Consider the following 6,469-nt stretch of genomic DNA (forward strand, 5'->3'; position numbering starts at 1 on the left):
ATATCACCTCTTGTTCCACTAACCAAACAGATACAGTTTTAGTTCTTGTCCACCAGCAAATATATTTTTAAATGGCTGTAGTTATGTACATTTATCCTTTTATTTTATTTTATTTTAAAGATTTTATTTATTTATTTGACAGAGAGACACAGCGAGAGATGGAACACAAGCAGGGGGAGTGGGAGAGGGAGAAGCAAGCTCCTCGCCAATCAGGGAGTCCAATGCGGGGCTCGATCCCAGGACCCTGGGATCATGATCTGAGCCAAAGGCAGATGCTTAACGACTGAGCCACCCAGGCTCCCTTAGTTATGTGATAATGACATTGTGGTTATGCAGGGAAACAGTCTTATTCTTAGGAGATAAGATCTATCCTTTTAAAATGTTTTTCATTTCTAATGAACATGTATTTGAAGCTATGTAAGTTTGTCCATATTTTTAATCTTCTAAAGGAATTTCAAAATGCATTTACCCTTTTCAGTATAGTCCCCTCTTCATCATTCTGAGGCAGCTTAAGTCAGTCATTTTTCTACTTGTATATGGTCACTTTATACTATGAAGAATTCTATTTTTTTCATTATTTTTTTATTATGAAGAATCTTTTTTTTTTAAGATTTTATTTGTTTATTTGACAGAGAGAGACACAGCGAGAGAGGGAACACAAGCAGGGGGCGTGGGAGAGGGAGAAGCAGGCTTCCCGTGGAGCAGGGAGCCCGATGTGGGGCTTGATCCCAGGACCCTGGGATCATGACCTGAGCCGAAGGCTGACGCTTAACGACTGAGCCACCCAGGCGCCCTACTATGAAGAATCTTAAATGCACAGGAATGTTGAAAGAATAGTATACTGAACACCTACATACTCACCACCTAGATTCAGCAATTTATATTTTATACACACACACACACACATAATTTTTTTCTCAATCATTTGAAACTGAAGGGCAGACATCATAATACTTCATTCCTAAGTACTTCAGTAGTTATCTCCTAAGAATAAGACTGTTTCCCTGCATAACCACAATGTCATTATCACATTTAAGACAACGAATAATGATCTCTTCTATCATCTAATATCTAGTCCATATTCAAATTTCCTCAATTGTTCCCAAAATATTAAATCCAGTAGTTCTCTTTGGAACCAAGATCCAATTAAGGTTTGTATCTTGCATTTAATTTGTCTTTTCAATCTCTTTTATGTATGTATGTATGTATGTATTTATTTATTTAAGATTTTATTTATTTATTTTTCAGAGAGAGAGAGAGAATTAGCAGGGGGAGAGGCAGGCAGAGGGAGAGGGAGAAACAGGCTCCCTGCTGAGCAAGGAGCCCAATGTGGGACTTGATCCCAGGATCCTGGGATCAGGACCTGAGCTGAAGGAAGATGCCTAACCGACTGAGCCACCCAGGCATCCCTGAATCTCTTTTAAACTAGAAGAGCATCTTGACATTTTTAAACCATGACATTGACAGTGTTTGGAATGATTGTCTTTATTCTACAGTCTGGGTTTGTCTGATTGTTTCCTCATGGTGTCATATAGATTGTTTATCCCCTGGACTTCCCCTACACTGTGCCCTGAGTCTAAAAGTGAGGTAGATTCAGGTTAAACCTAAAATGGGGGAAATATTTCACCATTCACTCCTACCAACTTTGATCCATTAGACATTCTTTTATATTTAAAAATATGTTCCATGTGGCATGGTAAACAAGATCTGCTTTGTAATCAGAAAGGTTTTACAGTAGGAGACCTTGGGAAAATGACTGAACTTGTTTGAGCCTTAGTCTCCCCATATGTGAAAAGGGAAATGGTAGATATTCAGTAAATGTTTGCTTTCTTCCCCTAGTCTGTCAGTTCTTCGGGATCTCGCAAAGTACCACCAGGATAGATATCTCAAGCGCACCTGAAGAGCTCACATTTCCTAAGTAAGACAACAGCAGCAAGACGGCCATCATTTCTGTGGAGACAGTATCATCATAATGCACTATTAACTACTGTGATCTTCCATCATTTCCTTCCTGGAGAGTTACGACTGTGGCATTGAGGATTTAAGACCTACAGCCTGAACACTACTTACTACAAATCTCTCACAAAGCTGCTGCAATAAATCTTGTAGAGGAAAGTCATTGCATAAAAAAATCCCCAACTCCAGGGAGCGGGCCATTTATTTTCCTAGGAAAGAACGACTGTGATGAGAGAAACTCCATGCTCCTTTAACTCCATGGAACAGAACCCAACAAAGCATTCATCATATTAAGTTGAGTGATGGGCCCAGTGAGAAAAGCTGGGGAAGGAGGTTGGTAGGGGAAGTGCCCCCACACAACGCCTGCTCAGGGATTCCTCCCCCCCACCACGCCCCCCGCCACCTGGGGGTCAGCTCTGCATAGAACCAGCACAACTGAAGATATAGTTCCTGAAGTCCAACTGCCTTTACCGATACGAAGCCAGCAGTCTAAACTTGGGCCCAATCTACTCCACAGATTTATTTAGTCTGTGTAGTGTTTAAAAGTGTTTTTTATTTGGAACCCAGCATTTAAAATTTGAAAATGTCACAGAGAAAGATAAAATCCAGATTTCTGGCACCTCTAAACAAATTGGAATATCCAGCCACAGTGGATGAGGGCCCTGCATTCCTGCCCCCTTGTAGGCAGAGTGAGTAGGCACCTGTTTGCCAAGCCGCTTCCCCTTCTACCTTATCTGCTTTGCAAGCGATGGAGTTTGCACTCCCCATACTAATCTGTTGCCCTGGGGTCCATTCTCTCACCTTCTACTCCCACCACTGTCCTTGTATCAAAGTGTAGCCCTTAAATAAAAAATACATGGGGCGCCTGGGTGGCTCAGTTGGTTGGGTGTCTGCCTTCGGCTCGGGTCCTAATCCCAGCATCCTGGGATCGAGCCCTGCAGGGGCCTCCTTCTTCAGCCAGGACCCTGCTTCTCCCTCTCCCTGTGCCCCTCCACCCCACTCATGCTCTCTCTCATTCTCTCGCTCTCTCTTTCTCAAATAAATAAATAAAATCTTAAAGAAAAAAGAAAATACAGTGAATTGATCCTTCTTCAATCATGATCTCGTCCACAATCCGGAGATATTTCTAACATGGCAGGGAGACAGCCTAGAGTAAAGCAGAGAACATAGGCTTTGCTGACAGGTAGACTTCAGCTCAGATGTCATCTCTCCCTTACCCTGGGATGTTATCCAACTCACTAAGTTCCTCTTGAAACTGCTCAAGTTTGCTCATAGCAAAACACCTATACTAGGGTCTCCCACTTTGGGAGACACCTCGGATGTGTCATCTTCTCCCATATTCTGTGACCTCATGCTCTCTTGGTTCAGTCCTTTCCATGGCTTCTTTGCTTCATATTTTCTGTCTTCTTTGAAAGCACCCCTTCCTGCAATATTCCATAGATGTCAGTGTTCCTCAGGGTTCTGTCTTTGACATGGATCCCCGCTACTCCCACTCCTTACCCTTTTCTCAATCTAATGGTGGTACAGACACACAAATTGATAAGCAGATTACAGCACAATATGATTTTGTTTGCCTTTTTTTTTTTAAATTCAGTCTCCATAGAGACTGTCAAAAATTGTCAATGCCCACTGTATTTCGAGTCGTCATGGTGGGGTATTGGGAAAAGTTTTCATTTAGCAATAATTGCACCTTGGATAAACCTCATTGGCTACAATACTGCCACTGCACAAAGCTTGTTTTACTTTTTTCCTTCTTTAAAGTTTTATTTACTTAAGTAACCTCTACACCTCAGGTGAGGCTCGAACTCACGACCGCAGGATCAAGAGTCACACGGTTTTCCGGCTGAGCCAGCCAGGTGCCCCATTTTGCTTTTTTTTTTTTTTTTCCATTTATCATTACATAAACTTTTCCTCTTTGCTGAGGCATATTCTTCAAAGGGAACATTTAATGGCTGCACAATATTCCATTGTGTGAATAGATGATAATTCACTTAATTATTCCTCTAACATTGGATAGTTAGGTCGTTTTAATTTTGAAAGGTGAGAAAGCCAAGATGTGTTCTTATATGTGACATCTTGCTTTGGGATTATTTCTCAGTCTTATGTTTTTTTTTTTCCACTACCTCCCTTTTGGCCTTTTGTTCTTCTCTCCTCTTTCTCCTCATCAGGGCCATCATGTTTCCAGAAGTTTAAAGTGTTGCGTGCCTGGGTGGCTCAGTTGGTTAAGCGACTGCCTTCGGCTCAGGTCATGATCCTGGAGTCCTGGGATCGAGTCCTGCATCAGACTCCCTGCTCAGTGGGGACCCTGCTTTTCCCTCTGACCCTCTCGTGCACTCTCTCTTACTCTCTCTCTCTCTCTCTCAAATAAATAAATAAAATCTTAAAAAAACACACACACACACACACAGAAGTTTAAAGTGTTTTCTTTGGTGTCCACCTGAAGGGGAAAGCGTGATGTCAGTAAAGAAAATAGCCCTATCTGTTGACAATGTACTTGGCAGAAAAAGCCTATGTAAGCCCAATGTCCATTTGGAACTGAAGAGCAACTGCTTATGCGTAGCTTTTCTCAAGGTGGGTTTTAAAAAGATGAATGTCTAGGAGATTTACAAGTATGTGACATCCATATGGGGCAATGTCTGTGCAAGTGGGGAGTTTTCTTTGCTCATCTGGCAAGTCCTGGCACAGAGTTAGAGAAAACAGCATCTAGAGTAAGGAAGGAAGAAGTCCCCATCCAGCTGAGAGAAAATGTTAATTTGGAAGTAAAGGAGGAAGTGTTGGATCAGTTAATGAATTTTAAGTGCCCACTCCATGCCAGGTGTATTGAGCAGACTGTGCCATTTGTCCAGGACGGCCTGGCTGCTGAATGGAAATGCACTGATAAAAGTGAGAAATACAAAGTCACGTTTGATAGGGAAGTAGAATGTAGCCTCCACCATAGGAAAGGCTGCCAAAAAGGAAGCAGTGGGTAACTGGTTTTTTGTGACAATTGGGCTGTTGGTAATTCAGTTGACTAGCTGGATGGTTCTCCTGAGACTCTACCTCTCCTGATGGAGCAATGTCTCACCCAGGGTCACTAGGGTAAATTAATGAAGACAAACAACAATCTTACACGAAGCGTTTTTGGAGACTTTATTGTCCATTGCCAAGCCAGGTGGCAGCACAGAAGTAGGCAATGAAATGTTTCAAGGTCAACTCAAAGTAATAAGCCTTTTAATCACAAAGTTTTCATGGGTTAATTCCTTTCTCCTCATTGTAATATCTTCTTCACTCTCCACCAAATTTAGCATCCCCTTCCTGTTGTAGATTAACAACTGTATCCTGTAAGTGGGACTATTACCAAAAGAGGCAGAAAGAGGAGCATTTGCTATTTTTCTTTGAGAAGCCCATTTACAGGCTCTTTCTCTTATGATTGCATCTCAAGAAGTCAGTAGAGAGATCTGGCTTCTCCTGACATCTTGGAACCAATGATACTACTTAAATGCATATGATTCTTTACCACATTTGAACAGCAGAACTCCATAAATTTTACCAAGTAAGAGAGAAGTAAAGCTTCCTAACTGGTTAACAAAATGGGCTGCAAAAATATGTCTCCAGCTAAGAAAGAGCACAGACCTGCCTTCAGCTGCTTCTATTCTTTAAAATTAAAAATGCAGCATGTTAGGGATGCCTGGGTGGCCCTGGGTAGTTGTGTCTGACTGTTGGTTTTGGCTCAGGTCATGATCTCAGGGTCATGAAATAGAGCAGGGAGCCTGCTTAAGATTCTCTTTCTCCCTCTTGCTCTGCCCCCCCCAGCGCCCCCCATAAATCAATTAATCAATCAATCAATCAATCAGTAAAATGCAGCATGTCAGGGAAAGTACAAGGAAGGCAGAGTTTCTTGTCTGTCTTGGAGGTTGGGACAGTACAACTAAGCTCATTTTTGCTTGGGTGTCCACCTTTTAAGCCTGAGGAAAATCTGTGGGTCTGTTACAAAGGCAATAGACAGTGGAGGGAGGATTAAGCCTATTTTTGCATTTAGAAGTCTTATTTTTGCATTTAGAAGTCCTATTTTTGCATTTTGAAAGGTCCATTTTTTTTTCCAGGAGAGCTTGGAAAAGAGAATAAAGAACAGCTTTTTTCAAGGGGTCTAGACCAGAGAAGAAAAGTTCTAGAGTCAGGAGGGTTTTGTTTTGTTTTAAGACTTGGAAAGATTTCAGTGTGCTGATGAATTGAACACAGTCCCAACTATCCCATCACAGAGAATGAAACTCTGATCTGAAGTCAGATTTTAGGAACACCCAGGGAAGTTTGTCAACCTAGCAAAATCCCCATTCAGTTGCTCCCTTGAGCTCTTCAAAAGCACTCTGCATCGTATCCTTTTCTTTTCCTTGTCTGACGTGGCTGTAGCATGATAGAGCTCACTAGCCAATGTTTATGGTTCCCCTGTTATATGCCTGGTTTCCCGGATCACTCCCTCCAGCCAGCCATACCCACTGTTGCCTCCTCTCTCTGACCGTGAAAGCAATCCACTGCT

At 42.1% G+C, this 6,469-nt stretch overlaps 1 non-coding gene across 1 annotated transcript; it reads right to left on the reverse strand.

Annotated features, from left to right (window-relative positions):
• Window positions 1–3,550: 3,550 nt before the first annotated feature.
• On the reverse strand, window positions 3,551–3,691 carry LOC113935218. The gene has a single exon (XR_003523964.1). It is a non-coding gene; the product is annotated as a U4 spliceosomal RNA (small nuclear RNA).
• Between the last annotated feature and the right edge of the window lie 2,778 nt (window positions 3,692–6,469).

The sequence above is a fragment of the Zalophus californianus genome, chromosome 13, assembly GCF_009762305.2.
Source record: "Zalophus californianus isolate mZalCal1 chromosome 13, mZalCal1.pri.v2, whole genome shotgun sequence".
NCBI lineage: Eukaryota > Metazoa > Chordata > Mammalia > Carnivora > Otariidae > Zalophus > Zalophus californianus.